The sequence below is a fragment of the Fukomys damarensis genome, unplaced genomic scaffold (genome assembly GCF_012274545.1).
Source record: "Fukomys damarensis isolate Sample0158 unplaced genomic scaffold, DMR_v1.0_HiC HiC_scaffold_26, whole genome shotgun sequence".
Classification (NCBI taxonomy): Eukaryota; Metazoa; Chordata; class Mammalia; order Rodentia; family Bathyergidae; genus Fukomys; species Fukomys damarensis.
The window spans coordinates 16959752-16974833 of NW_022900938.1; the positions used below are offsets into that span (position 1 = coordinate 16959752).

Sequence of the window (15082 nt, forward strand, 5' to 3'; positions counted from 1 at the left end):
AAAAAAAAAAAAAAAAAAAAAAAAAAAAAAACCAAAAACCTCTAAAAAGAACAAGGCTAAACAGAAGGAAGTGAGCTTTGGTACTTTGGCTACTCCCTGTCCTCCTTACTGCTTGAGCTCTGCCTGTCTGATCTTGGCTGTGGGCTGCTTAGAATCATCCCAAAGCTATCCCTCTCCACCCCTGTACCCCACCCACAGTGAGAAAATTGTCATAGTGTCAAAAATGTTGAAGATGGCTGCTTTATATGCCATAAAGACCGGATTTTGTGAGAAGCAATGACACAGTTACTTCTAAGTAGTTTGTGAACTGTTCATATCTACGTGTTCTAGAAACATTATCCTAGCAAAGTATGGCAAAGCCTCAGTGAGGGCAAAGAAGCAAAGAAATCACTTCAGGATGTATTGCACGGCACATGGCGAAGGTGAAAGTGAGAGCCCCTGCGGTGGTGTGAAAGGGAGGGAACTTTGCGTTGTGAGAAAAGTGATTCCTCTTAAAACCACTGAAGGGATGAAGGGTAAGGAAAGAGGAAGGAGGTCCCTGACGTCCCATTCAACTTTCATCTCTCGTGACTCAATTCCTTCAAGGTTGCTGGGTTAAGTACTGGGATGTCTGGATTTGAGGAAGGATTTTCACAAACATCTTAATGGAAGGATATTTTTAGAGCTTGGTAAAATGTCTCATTGTTTTGAGTCTTGCTTTTAAACATTGAGATCATTCTGTTTTCAAAAGAATCTCTGCAATGTTAGTGCAGAACAGCTCAGGTATGAAAATTAGTTCTTTATTTGGAAGACATACCACAAACAATAAGTACTGCAGAGTCACCCTGACTCATGTGGTGTACTGTGAAAAGGCAAAAACAAGCCAGTGGTGTTTATATTCAGCAGTGTCATAGGCGGGTTAATATAAATTCCCAGGAGGCTGAGAGAGCCAAACATGACAGCAGCCTGTGAGCGTGCACAACTTGCCTAATGCCAGAACTCATGTTAGTTTCTTGTTTTTACTCAAGTGCCGTTGTCACTTCCCCTACCACCAGCACTGCCTGCATCATCCCAACACTTTCTGCCAAATTTCTTGAAAGTGTCTTTCCTTGATCCTATCCTATTCGCTCCGGCCCAGTGTAAGGTGGCTGCTACCCAGAACGTGCCCCTAAGCTGGCTCTGGCAGAAGCTACCAATGGCTGCCTAATTCCTACCGCGGACGTGTCTCACTCCTCATCTTACTTGACCTTTATGCTGTGTTTAAGAAGCTCTCCTCATTTGCCCTTTGTGACATCAGGCTTGTCCCGATTTCCCCTCACCTCCAACCACTTTGTCCCTGTCAGGTGAATGGGCTTCTCTCTCAAAGCCTGCACTCTCCCTCGGTCATTTCATCAACATATATGGCTCTGTAGATCGGTGGGTAGTGTTCATTCATCTGGCATGAGTTATGGCCCTACATTTTAGAAATGAAAAAAATCTAACTTTCTGCTGGACACCTATACTCGGGGAACTCAAATTCAACCCATCCAAAAACTGAATTTCCGCTTGTTATGATCACAATCTGTTATATTGTCATGAATAGATCCCCACATTCTTCTGTAGGCAAACATTCTTTTTCATACTTTCCCCTCCTACATCTCTCCCCACTGCACACATGCTAAAATGCCTTTAATCTCCCAGATCCAAACTGGGCAGAGTGGCGCACACCTTTAATCCCAGCACTTGAGAGGCTGAGGCAAAAGGATTGCTGCGAGTCCAAGGCCAGCCTGAACTGCATAGCGAGACCCTGTCTCAAAATGCCTAAAACTAAACAAAAGCACCTCTCAGATATGTTGGAATCATCATAAATTCAGTATTTCCACATGCTCAGAAGCTTCTTAAAGTACATGCAAAAGATGTACTCATATAATTATTTACTTCATCCAGTTGAATTTTACTAAACTTTCGGGCCTGTAGTTTTATAGCACCTTACACTCCACTGCAGCAGTTCTGATGACATGGGAGGGAGGAAGTAGGTAAGGAGATGACCTTGCCCCAGGGATATCTGCAGATGTCTCCAGCTACTCTAGGTTTTAACAAGGGGTTAGGGTGTTCTTGGTATCTAGTGGCTAGAGGCTGGGGAAGCTGCTTTATATCCTACACTGCTAAGCCTGTCACAACACAGAGTTATCCACTTCACAATAGCATTTTAGTGTTGAGGTTGAAAACCCTTATTCTGCTGTCCTTGACTATTTATTTTTCTGACCCTCCCATGGCATTATGAGCTTTTGGAGAACAAGGACTATGTGTTATTCAACAATGTATACATGAAATAGCAGTTTGCTTGGTGTATAGTAGGTGCTCTGTAAATATATAACTGGGTAAATGGATCAGTGAGTAGGTTGATGGATGGTTTAAATGGTTTCCCTTTGTAACCAGAGAAAAAAACTAGTGGACAGATGGCAATAAAACCTAAGGTTTCACTCCTGAAATGGCCATAATGCCAGTTTTATCATTTGAGGTGCTAATCATGAAGTAGGAAGACACAAATGGTAAATGCATGTTTCCGTTTTATTATGTATTTAAACATACATCCCTGTGTAGTTTAATATTTTCCTGTATTGAATGTTGAGTGAGATACGACAATTTATGTTTGTCCTCATTGCTGGTAACCAACACGGGTGCGAATATCTGTTACATGCCAGACATGTTAGCATGCTATCATAGGTAAACAGAGTTTGGTTAAACTCTGGCTGAGTTGCAATACTGAACTATACAGTAAGCTCTTGCAATACTGAGCAAGAATCTTAATCTCACTATCTTTAGTTTCCTCGTATGCATAGTGTTGTTTTGGTGATTATGAGAAAGATGCGGAATATTTGATACATAGTGCAGTAGTTCCAAAATAAATGATACTTCCCTCTGCCTCTTCTCCAAACTACTTGTTAGTTAGGAATTATATGTGACTTTGAAACAGGGCCCTGATAACAACAGATTAGTGAAGCTGTAGTTGATTTTTCTCCCACACGAAATGTCTAGAGGTCTGCACTACAGACCTTGTGTGATGATTCACCAAGGTCAGTAAGGAACCCAGTTGCTTTCTGGCTTGGCACAGTGCCATTGCTGAGCTCTTGTCCCAGTAGATGCTGCTTCTCTGTGCTAAGCAGCAGACTGAGGACAGAGAAGAGTGCCATCCTCTCTTTCTTTAAAGCACTTCTTCAAAGCATTTCTGCTACAGTGCGTGTGTTCTTGTGTAAGTTTCTTAAGACCTCGCATCTTAGAGTACAAAGGGCAGGAGTATTATAACATTTAAAGAATTATTTATCACCTCTGAGTTTTTGCATATATGTATTTAGGTGTATATGTAGTCCCAAATAAATTGATGGTATTTTCATGCAAATTTACAGAAGAGGAGGTCATTCATTCTGGCACTCAAAAATTACTTAATTTTTAAAAATCGCGTTGCCCCCTGACAGGGCCAGAAAAAATTGATATTCCACCAGCAATAAGCATACCTAAAGGCCAGTTCTGGGCTTTGAAATATCTTTCTCCAACAAAAGAGACCAGAATCCCTGGAGACAAGGGTTGACATCAGCAGCACTAAGCCACTTTGCTATTATCTATCCCTCTAGTACCATATTTTTTTAAAAAAATAATAATTTACCTGTCTAGTAGTCTTTATTTAAACACCCTTAACTCCAATTCAATATGATTAAAAATATTAAACCCAAGTTGAGTGATGCTTGCAAAATACCAGGCCAGTACTCTGAAAGCTCTGAGAAACCACCCCAGACTAGATATAAGGTTGAGTAAATGTTAGGTGGAAAAAGAATATCTGTTAATCTAGTGAAATCTGGAGTTTAGTTAACAGAAATGTACCAATATTGGTTTCTTTTTAAAAATTTAGCCATCCCACAGTATATACTCTGTATCATAAACACAGTGTTCCCATTTTGTGTGCTATCCCACTTTCTCCGGTTTTAGTTATGATCTACCATGGTCTGACCATATTAGATAGAAAATTCCAGAAATAAAACAATGAATAAGTTGTTTTGTTTTTCTGTGCCGACTGAGTTTATCAAGGTTGTGGCCTGGGTGTGGGCTCCTTGTGGAAGCCACTCCACGACAGTGGGAGTTCCTTGCTGGGGCAGGGGCTCACACCTTACAGAGGAGCGCTGGAAAGGATCCTGTGGGGCTGCATGCGAGGGATGAGGCTTAGGACCAGGACCAGGGATGCGGCTCCGCGAGGGCCTGAGGAATCAGGTTCTAGGCACCTGCCTCAGCCTAGCCAGCGTTTGCCCGCTCCCGGTAACATTTGCACCCAGGACACCCAAACTTGCTCAGCCTCAGCAGCCTCCAGCTGCCCAGGAGGAGGCCAAGGACACAGCCCTAGCTTTGAACTCCACTTCTCTCCGCCCTGGCTCTTGGTGACTCCGCGGCTGCTGAGCCCCACCGCCATCATGTCCTGCCCCAACTCCGTGCCCAAGTGCTGCCATCGTTGCTATTTGCTGATAAAACAATTCATAAATTTTAGGTTGTGCAGTATTCTGTGTAGCATGATGAAATTTCCGGCTGCCATGCTGCAACTTACCCGGGATGACAAACATCCCTTTGATCCACATCCCAACTTTGCACAGACCACCAGCCTGTTAGCCATTCCTAGCCATCCCGGTTGTCACATGAATACATGGGCTATAGAACTGCTTGTATTTGAGTAATCCTCATACACTTGATGGCCCCAAAGTGCAAGAGTAGTAGTGCAGGTGGTTCAGATATGCAACAAGGAGCCGTGAAGTGCTTGCTTGCTTTAGGTGAAAAGGTGAAAGTTCTCCAAATAATATGGACAGGAAAAACCTAATGCTGAGTTTTCTAGGATCTACTGTAAAAACGAGGCTTCTGTTTATGAACTTGTAAAAAAAGGGAAAAAGACATTTATGCTAGTTTTGCTATTGAACCTCAGACTGTAAAAGTGATAGCCATATGGAGTGCTAAAAGGAGAAAGGCATTAAGTTAAAGGGTTCAATACCACCCACAGTTGCAGTCATCCACTGTGTCTTGTCCTTTGAGCCCAAGAGGAATAATTTATATACAGTTTTCATGAGTTAAATGAAAAAACAATATCTGTTTCTTAATATTGACAAATGTGCCATGGTCATGTAAAATACTAACATTAGAGGAAACCAGGTAAAAAGTATATGAAAACCCTGTATTATTTTTACATTTTTCTGTAAATTTAAAATTATTCCAAATTCATTTTAGAAATACAAAGCATTGGCACACATTGTAAACTCGTTATGTTAAATTTGTGGAGGGAATTATCAACAATAGATGTATTTGTGCATGTCTCCACACTGGAACTTTGTTTAGTTTATTACCTCTTACATGCTAAGGATCTAAAGGATAATAACAGGAAAGAAGATGTATACAGAAATACACTCTGGTCTGTGTCTGAGTCACTGTGAGCATCTAGTGCATTATTCTATGAATTGTTAGAGCATCCTCAGCAGGCCTCCGCTTTACAATGTGGAAGAATCACCATCTTTTTTCTCCATAATTTTCCTAATGGAACATTTTATAAGGGCTAGTTCTCAAAGCAGTAAATAACCAATTGCCAGACTCTTTATTAGAAAAATAAGGGCTTATAGCACTGATTCTAATCCAAGGAAATTGAAGCCTCCTTATAATTCTATAAGATTAATAGATCAGGGATTACAAAGCTGCACAGTTCTAATTTCTTATAAATTGGTAATTTTCTCTCTATTCGTATAAAAAATATGATAGAAAAGGCACTTGATTAAAATCCCATCCTCACCACTTACTATCCATGATTGTGAGGAATTTTTTTTAATTTCTCTAATACTAAATTCACCAGTAAAACTGAGATAGAAATAAGGTATATGAGCAATCCTCTTTTAATGAAAGTATAAGGTAGATTAACAGTTTAAGAACACAGTGCCTCTCTCAAGAGGGTTATCTCTATCTCACCTGATAATCTAAGAATTATATGGTAGCATACTGGGATCCCAGAATATCCCATCTTGTGCTCAGGCACCTCTAGTCTGCATTGCTTTTTCTGCAGGCTCAACTCAGCACCACCTACATATTCCAGTCTATAGGAAGGAGAAGATCTAGAAGAAGTATACATTTCCTTCTAAAGGTATGACCTGGAAGTTAATCCCTTCCACTCATAGCTCATTGGTCAGAATCTAGTCATGTGGCCCCAGTCAGCTGCAGTGGAATCTGGGAGTTTTGTTTTTGTTTTTGTTTTTTGCTAGGAAGTGATTTGCTAAATTTATGTTTCTGATATAATGGAGACTGGCAGTACTACTATGAGGCCTGTCTTAAGTACTCAGAGTAACACTTTACAAAGAATAAATTCTTACCTTTTTCTCATTAAATCATTTGGAAAATAATTATTATGAAAGGAGTATGTAGATACATTTTACCAACTATGACTCGAATTATTCAGAACTTTGGGTAGATTTTCTAACAAGAAAATTTTGCATTTGAAAACTTTCTCACCTTGTAAATTAAAGCACTACTCCCCAAAAATAAGATATATAATCATTCTATGGAAAATAAACTACAGCAGTAATTCCTTAACATTGTACTTGGTTTTATATGTAATGATTTCAACTCAGGAAAGTCAAGTAGATTAATTTAGAAGGAACCATGCTTTGCTGGAAAAGGAAATGTGCAAAGTGAACTTATGAACTTACTTTTAATGTAGAAATGCTTTTGTTTGCTCAGTTGTAATTTTATGAATCAGAACTTTTCTATTTTATACTCCTTGCATGGATTCAGTTTCAAGCTTTTGGCAATAACTTCTACTAAAAAGCTGGAACTGCACCCTTTTCTGGTTTGATGTGACTGTATTCTTGGAGGTGTTTACAGTAACTTGTTTAAGGTAGATAATTTTGTTCAAGGTAACTTTTGTTCACACTCACCTTTCCTAGGACATTCTTACATTCCATTGGCCACGACCCCAGTTTGTAAGCTCCTTGTGTAATTTATCAGATTGCACTGCTACCCAGCTAGCAGTTGGACAGTCTAGTTGGCCCTGCTCTTTGGGTGACATGGCACCACAAAGGGTGACCATGACACTAGTTATGTTAATCTACTTGGGCCGTCACAGCAAAATACCATAAACTCGCTTAACAGAAAATTTATTTTCTGCATTTCTGAACACTGTGAAGTCCAAGGTCAAGGATTTAGCTGATTCATTTTCAGGTGAGACCTGTCTTTCTGGTTTGCTCCCCTCTTACTACATCCTCATCCTCGCGTGAGCGAATAGGAAGGGAGAGAGGAGGAGCTCAAATACAATTACACTGGGGTGAGGCTTCAACGTATGACTGGGGGATGAGGGAGGGGACACACCAACATTTAGTACAAAACATTGGTCTTCCTGTCATTTATCATAACACCCAAAAAAGGACATGTCTTCTCCAATACTGGCACTGTGCCATCCTTGACATCTTGCCTAAAATTTCTTATAATAGAAGAAAAGATTATTCCAGTGGCTTCCTAAACGCTCTTTCTCTAATGACATCTCTGGTTTAACATCACTTCTTGATCCCCTGAGTTCCTTGGGAGTTATAAAACATTAAGATATGAGCTGGAATTTGGCTCCTGAGTCACTAAAGTTTGATTTCAACTCAAAGTCTGACACTTATTAACAGTAAGTGGGCAAGTTACTTAACTCACTAAAATTTCTCAATCTTCTTTGTGAGAGGAAGTAATAGTCTGCTTCATAGGGTTCTAATGAAAATTAAATTACAGAATGCAAAGAAATCACTTAGAAAGGTGCCTACTACAAAGAAAATTATTCAAAATTATTGGTTATTATTTTAAGCACATACCAAATCCCATTTCATTTAATTTAACTTTTATATTTTATTGGACTTTAAGATAAAGTATTACTCAAAGTTTATAAGCTATTGACTGATCTTGGATACTTTACAAGTTTATAAGTTTTATAAAATTCATCATATGGATTTTATCAGCCGAGCAGTCTGGTGCAAGCCTCTCTAATCCCAGCACTCAGGAGGCTGAGGCAGAATGACAAGCTGGCAGTCAGCTACCCAGCGAGACCCTGTATCGAAGCAAATAAACACGAAAAGTCATAGTATGTATTTCACTCAGATGTGAGCATTTTGTCACCTCAACATTTGTCTCCGAGTGTATAGTTACTTGGACACATATTTATTCAGGTATATATTTGTACCTAGTTGAACAATACATTAAAATAGTAAAAAAAAAAAAAAAAAGACATGTTATGATCTATTACTAATTATACTTTAAACAAGCCAGAGGGATACTTTTTAGCTATGTAGCTTTGGTCTGAGGTCATTTAGTCCTCATTAATAAAAGAAACTGAGCTTGGAATTCTAATTTTTCATCTCATATCACTAAGCCAAAAATATGCTAATAACTGTAATCAAAGAAACAAAGATCTCACTGCCTGAAATTTGGTAAATTTAGAAAAGCCAAATTAATATTTTCATTAATTGTCTATATTATCCAGGATTTAATTGGTATCAAAATAAATACGTTTGGGCCAGGATTTAGCTCAGTGGTGCTGCCACCCTGCCTCACAAGCACAAGGACCCATGTTCAATCTCTGGTACCCCATGCCCCCAAAATATATAGAGAGATATGTGTCTATTGGTGTGATTGTACAAACCCAGCAAAAGAGGTCATTGCTGTGTAGGCTATGTCAAGCACAGTGCCTGGGAGGCATTGACTGGGAGGTACTCTTCTGATACACCTAGGTTTGTCAGGTAGTTTCATGTGTATGTCAGGATGAATTAATGGCACCTGCTTTAATTTGTTTTGTACATTAGTCTTGAGTCTTGCATAGAAGCAGTAATTCATACATTTATAATTTAATATGTGTGTGTATTTGTACAAATAAAGAAATGTTCTTATTCAGATAATTAGTTCTAGTTAAACTATTCTGTAGTAAAGAATCCACGAGTTAACAGGCTTGGAGTCAAGTTTATTAGCAATGTAAATGTCATTATCTGTGATTTGTGATCAGCTGAGCAAACAGTGAAGGGCCAGTGTGACTTTCAGCCTTCAGGAACAGAGTCAAATGACTGAAAAGCAAAACTACTGCTTCTCACCGGGTATGGAGGTTAGTCAATTTTGATCATGATTAAAAATGAATAATGCTAATGATTTCCACTGATTGAACTTGTTTCCAGTACCTAGATAAGGAACCTATGAAGTTATGCGTGAGTGACATAGATTGTAGCATAAAGGTACTTTCCTTTTTATTACAGCATGTTTGCAACACATCATAGTTACATTTGTTTTGGGAGATTGGTATACAGACACTATATCTTGAACATTTTAATTCCTTATCCCTCTTCTCTGGCCTCTTTCCTCCCTGTGATTCCTTTGCCCGTCAAGTCTGCCTTTTTGTTTCCTACCATCTCTTCTTTCTTTAACTATTTTATTTATGTTTTCAGTTTCTCAAATATGATGAACTGTGTGATTTTAACTTTCTTTGTGTGACTTATTTCACTTAACATTTTGGTACTTGCTCTCATGCCTTGTCGTCATACAGTGACTGCACATAACTGGACAGAATTTACTACTATGTTAGTTTGCTTTTCTGTATAGCAGTTATAGTTTTAAGATATGGGTTAACTTATATTCTGCACTCAGAAAGAAAACTCATCTATTACATCACTTGCAGCTCATTCATTGCCCTCGCCACATATGTTTGCTTTATTGTCCTATCTCACGTCCTGAGAGCATACTTCACTTGCCTTCCAAAGAGATTTCCATGGGGGCCACATTAGTGCAAATAACCTGGCAATGGTGAAGCTCTGTGGACACAAGACATCGCTTGTCCTATTTACACCACATTCCCAACATCATGTTTAAGTAGGTCTGGCTCATGGGACCTGGCCTTCAGCAAATATCGTTGAGTGGGGACGTGAAAAGAAAGGTTTTTAAGCAGAAAGGTAGGTGTCTTGATTTTGATTTGCGATATATTGTTCTGGCAGCATGGGAGATCAATGTCAGGGGAATAAAACTGAAGTAGAAGAGACCAATAATGACGGGAAACGACGAGGGACTTAACTGACAGGTATCACAGGCAGAGGTCAGTCACGGGAATAAATGTGAGACCTCCTGGTAGGTTAACCTCTAATACTTGGCAGTGGGTGCCTGTGAGACTTAAAGGAGAGGCTAGGAGGCAAGTGGCATGGTGGAGTTGCCATCTTTTCACTTAAAGAGCCCAAGGAGAGGAAAGGTGTAGGAGAAGCAAGTTCAAGTTTTCCTGGAAAAATATTATCATCTAAATTTGTTTCAACATTTACTTTAAAATGACAGGTTGATCTATGGATACTAAGGTTTGGTTAGATAGAAGAAATAAATTCTGATGTCACAACAGGGTAACTATAAATAATAATTTAGTACATATTGCAAAAAAGCTAGAAGAAACAATTTTGGATGTTTCACCACAAAGAAATGATACGTATCTGAGGAGATAGGCTTTGCCTAATTTGAACATTACACAATGTATGAGTTTGTCAAAACATCACACAGTACCCCATAAATATATATAATTTTTATGTGTCAGTTTTAAACAAACTAGCCATGAAGACACGCTAATGAGTTTTCAGTGAAAATCATATAGCACCTCAAATTTTTAAATATCCTGTGATTAATAAAATACTGGATCAAACGTACAAACTAAAAACATTGGCATCTCCCTTTTAAAAAATTTCACCAGGGACTAGGGATTTAGCTCAGTGGTTCTGACACCTGCCTAGAAAGGCAAGGTCCCAAGTTTGATCCCTGATACCAAAAAAAAAAAAAGTCACCAAACATTTTGGCATAATTACACAGAAATATATTAATCTTTTCCACCTCTTTTCTCTGTTTTCCTGATTTTTCTTCCCTGAGGTGTGGCTTCTAATAGTGAGAGTGAGATCAGTTACTACACAGAGACTCAATCCCAGATGAATGGCCTTTGAAAACCTCCACTGTGTATGGAGGCTGAGGGGAATTCCAAATAAATAACATTTCTACTCCCGTTTTCCTACCTGATTAGAACATTTGGTGTCAGGTCATATAAACCCACCCAAATGCAGGACCATCCTTCGTTTGAACTGAAAGTTCAAATAATGTTCAATTTAATTAGATTATTATAAATGTTAAAATATCCAATTCTAGCATACTGAAGATTTACAAGAAATCTTGTTAATATTTTTCCTTTCTCAATCTTGGGCACTGGCTTTTCCTTTTCTAAGTTTAACCTATATTATAATCATACACTCCTTTACAAGGACTAAGTTCACTCTGCCACACTTCTGAGTAAAATCTCTGCCTGTGAGTCAAAATAGTTATGGACATCCAGATGGCAATACGCAGCAGGTGTGTGCATGGCAGAGCTGGGGCTTGGGGCAGAGGGTTGAGATTTGAGTATCCGTAGTTGACAGAGAGATACTATGAATCCGAAGAGGAAGAGCAGGTCACAATGAAAGAGTAACTTGATCAGAGTTACTGGGGAGAGACATATTGCAGAAGCCAGGGAGTACAATCTAAGAGGGGGGGGAAGGAAAGTTCAAATGAAGTAAAGCACTCCCTGGGTAAAGCCCTCTTTCCCTTCCATCCCTCCATCCTTACCTCACTCTCTGGAACCACCAGAGGAGATGGCAGTTCATAGTTGTTGCATCCATACTTAGAAATGTTCATGATTTATGCCACATTAGGATATAATTTCCTCTATGTATAAATATGATTGTAGATTGGTTTCTGTAGTCTCCTATCTATTTAGTTTGTTTATGGGCTTTGTGGCTTTTAATGGCCCTTTCCTGTAAGTAGCTATAATTAATTTGACTATAATGAAAGTATTTCAATACTCATTATTTTAGTGGTTACCCAGAAGATTTTATCATTGTTTAATCAGGAATTGTTTTTAGCCTCCTGTGCTGCTTATTTAGTATGAAAGATAAATTTGTCCAAAGCAAAAAAGAAACAGTGTAGACTGTGCTTTCAAGGGCTTCTACTCATCACTTGCACTAATAGGACCCCTAAGATCTTTGAGAAGGATAAAGAGAAATATCATTTTACTATACTAAGAGTTCACTTACTATTCTGAACAAGGACAGCTATTTGTCTGACTCATGTCAGTTCTAATCTGTATTTTATCCACACAACAATGTTATGCTGTTTTCCCCCCAGATAGAGAGTGGCTTAACTATATTTATCCCACTATCAAATGCAGTTTGTGTGTAGGATTGAAACACCTTCATCTAGGTATGAGTAGTAGTTCTATTAAGATCAACCCTCATTTTCTTAATTTTTACTTTGATCGTCCCTCCTGAGCAAAGTTTGTGTCACCAGTTTCAAAGGGCATTATAGTAAAAACCATTCCTTATGGTTCACAGGCATACAACTCTGTGTGAAGAGCAACTAAGGTGGATCTGATAATAATGATATACTTTTTATCAAGTGAATGTCAGAGCTCATTTTTAACCTTCTTTGCTGTGGCATTTCAAAGAGTTTGTTTTTATTTTATTTCTCTTTTTCATGAAATATAAAGAAATTAAGAATTTGATCTGAAGCCACAGAGGCATTAGATCTGAATAACCTTGGCATTGCTGGCACAATGACTTGCCTTTCTCCCCTGCATTTGCTTAAAATATTAATGAGGCTCTTGAAAGCTTTCTGGTTTTTTTTTTCTCTTACATACTATTGATTTTTTTTTAACTTCAAAAATTCACATAATACAACTGTTAAAAAGTAACTTTCTTAAATTTAGCTTTTAAACTAAGTTTTAATTTTTGGAAAGACTTAACTGCACCACAGATGACACATCTAATGAATAATGCATACTAATATTCATCAATATTGAATAAAATGATAAACTTAACTTTTGACAACAATGTTTTCAAAAAGAACTGAACTCATCCTTTACTGTTTTGGGGCTTGGGTTTTTTTGTTTTTCCAGGTACTTGCTTGCTTCACAAAGGACTGTTAGCATATCAGTTGTTTTGTCTAGGAAAGTGAAAAATAAAAATTATACTATTTCTTCTGTTTAAGTCAAAGTGCTGTTGCTTAAGTTTTTCCTTCTGGTATCGGTAGCCCATATGAAGTTCTTAGAGTGAGAAAAGACTATAATGAAGAAACAGCAATAAGGATTAATTGCTGATGAAGATGTACTAAGAAAAATATATGTAAAGTGTGAGGAATTTAATTAGTCATTTCTAAGTAACTTTTTCTTATATTTTAAGGATTAATTAATAATTAATAGTCTAACAAATAGTTGAGAGCAGAATCTGGAAATCTTGACTGAATCTGAATTCCTACTTTAATATTTGAGGCACCTGAAAATTCAAACATGACTGTGGGATTTCAGGCATATTGTCACTTACTGAGTAGTCCTGGTAACATTGATGATGGTCAAATGTTTAAATACACTGTCATCTTGAGCAAAGAAACTATAAATGAGAGTATTCTTCAAGAGTTCCCTTTATCCACGGCCATTGGCTGTCTGCCTTTCCTCCTGGTGGTAGAGAAGAAGCAGGGCAAAGTGGCGAGGGAAGAGCTGAACAGTCCACAGTTTCAGTGTGTGCCACTGAAAGATGAAAGCAAGAGCCTGGCTTGGAGGGCTGTTCAGGTCAAAGTTCAGAAAGCAAATTTCTCTCTAAGCTGACCCTCCCTTCTGTGTTCTTTCTCTGATTGACTGGTCCACGTACCCAAGCTGAAATCTTTGGGTATCAGTCCCATATGTGACCCGTAATTACGTCCTGTTGATTCATCCTGTACACTTTTCTAACTGCAGCCTCACCCTCCATTCATGCCAACGTTGTCTCTCATGGATCACTACAAAGCCTCCCACTTGAACATCTGAGCTCTGTTGGACTTCTTCCCTACCTGTCCTTTCCTTATGATCTCTTCTTGCACATATTCTGCATGATCCATTCTCCAACAACTAAAGTTCACAACGTGAACCTTTCAGCATGCCATGCCCTTGTGTAAAATCTGTCTTTGATTCTGCACTGCTTTTAGGATAGTCTAAATGCATCAGCGTGACTCGTGTAGCCAGAATTGGTCTCTCACCTCACCCCTCTAGGAACATTTTTCACCCCAGAGACAACCCCATTCACTACTGACATTCAGGACATCATGATTGTTATGGTTCCAGGTCTGGCCTGATGTAGTCATCTCTACTTGAAACATACATGGACTAGCTCTTCCCCTTCTCCTACCTCAGTCTTTTGCCACCCTAAACCTTCTCTTCAGATTTTGTTTAGGCCCTTTTTTTTTTTTTAGAAAACTGGAAACCTATGAAAGAGTTATGCTCTCTCAGTGTCTCTAGTATATCTCCTGTCATCACACCTATCACTCTCTCTATATATATTCAAGCAGATCCTTCATAAGACAGTTCCACCAAGGCAATGACTGAGAGTTTCTCATTCATTGTTGTGTCCCTGGTGCCTTGTAGAGTATAGGGCATATTGTAAGCTATCGTTAAATGTTAGTTAGATGTTTGGACAAGCAAACTTCAATCCAGGTCACTAGTGAAGGTAGAGTGAAGGAAACAAAAGCCAAAGGAAGCCAGGCGTGGTGGCGCACGCCTATAATCCCAGCACTCAGGAGGCTGAGGCCGGAAGATCGCTGTGAGTTCAAAACTGGCCTGGGCTACGTAGTGAACTCCAAGTCAGTCTCAACTACATAGTGAAACCCTGTCTCAAAAAATCAAACCAAATCAAACCAAACAAAAAACCCAAAGGAGGCAGAGCAGCACAACAGAGATGTCAAAGGACTAGGAAAGCTAAGGGAAGGGGCTGAAGGGAGGGCAGGGACAAGGGGAAAAAATGAGAACCAAGGCCTGTCATGTGAAGGTACAAGATCCCAGTAATAAATGTAACTGTACTGTATACCTACAATGTACCAATAAACTCAATTAAAAAAAATGAAAACGAAGGGAGAAGTTCTCTCCTGCTTTATCCTACCATTTGCAAAGCCTGAAACAAATTGAGTCTCACAAATGTCTCCTTTAAAGTTAAAAACTAGGCCAAGGATTTTGCTCAGTGGCACTGCCTGCCTCATAAGCGCATGGTTGTGAGTTTGATAACCAGTACCAAAAAAAAAAAAAAAA

General features: G+C 38.8%; 1 protein-coding gene across 4 annotated transcripts in view; it reads left to right on the top strand.

Annotated features, from left to right (window-relative positions):
* Znf385b (zinc finger protein 385B) overlaps positions 1-15082 on the top strand; it is a 299896-nt gene that overhangs the window by 166916 nt on the left and 117898 nt on the right. The window contains exon 1 of one of the 4 annotated variants that reach the window (XM_019209392.1): positions 9023-9094. The exons of the other annotated variants lie outside the window; for them this stretch is intronic. The gene's annotated coding sequence lies outside the window, so the exon portion shown is untranslated. Of the gene's footprint in view, positions 1-9022; positions 9095-15082 lie in introns of those variants that run through there. 4 annotated transcript variants of the gene reach the window in all.